The following is a 388-nucleotide window of genomic DNA, read 5'->3' as shown; positions in this document are numbered from 1 at the left end:
CGATCAAAGGAACCATAACTGATTTAATGAGCCATTCGCAGTTTCACTGTATCGGAACCGTGTGTACTTAGACTTGCATGGCTTAATCTTTGAGACAAGCATATGCTACTGGCAGGATCAACCAGGTAGCCCTCGCGTCCGGCGGTCTGTGTTTCTTGCATTGGAACCGGAGCTGAGCGGGGAGCCGGGCGCGGGGACCGGGCGGCGCCCGCGGGAGACGGCCTCCCGCGGGGTTACCCCCGGCGGCACCCCAGCCTCCCTCGTTTCTTTCATATTTATTTCGGACGTGGGCTACCGAAATTTCCGTTACGATTCAGCCCCCGTGCGCGGTGAGGAAGTCGGCTGGGCCTCGGTATGTACTCGGTCCGTAGAGGCCGCGTTACCGCGT

The 388-nt window shown here is 59.3% G+C and overlaps 1 non-coding gene across 1 annotated transcript in view; it reads right to left on the bottom strand.

Annotated features, from left to right (window-relative positions):
- LOC148314167 (18S ribosomal RNA) overlaps positions 1-128 on the bottom strand; it is a 1,933-nt gene extending 1,805 nt beyond the window's left edge. Inside the window, exon 1 of the ribosomal RNA XR_015841926.1 lies at positions 1-128. This exon is cut by the window's left edge and continues 1,805 nt beyond it. This is a non-coding gene — a ribosomal RNA (18S ribosomal RNA).
- Positions 129-388: the final 260 nt, after the last annotated feature.

This window comes from Idiotropiscis lumnitzeri, unplaced genomic scaffold (assembly GCF_059441095.1).
Source record: "Idiotropiscis lumnitzeri isolate Australia: NSW breed Sydney's pygmy pipehorse unplaced genomic scaffold, RoL_Ilum_1.0 HiC_scaffold_389, whole genome shotgun sequence".
NCBI classification, from domain to species: Eukaryota; Metazoa; Chordata; class Actinopteri; order Syngnathiformes; family Syngnathidae; genus Idiotropiscis; species Idiotropiscis lumnitzeri.
This window is presented reverse-complemented; position numbering and strand designations above follow the sequence as displayed.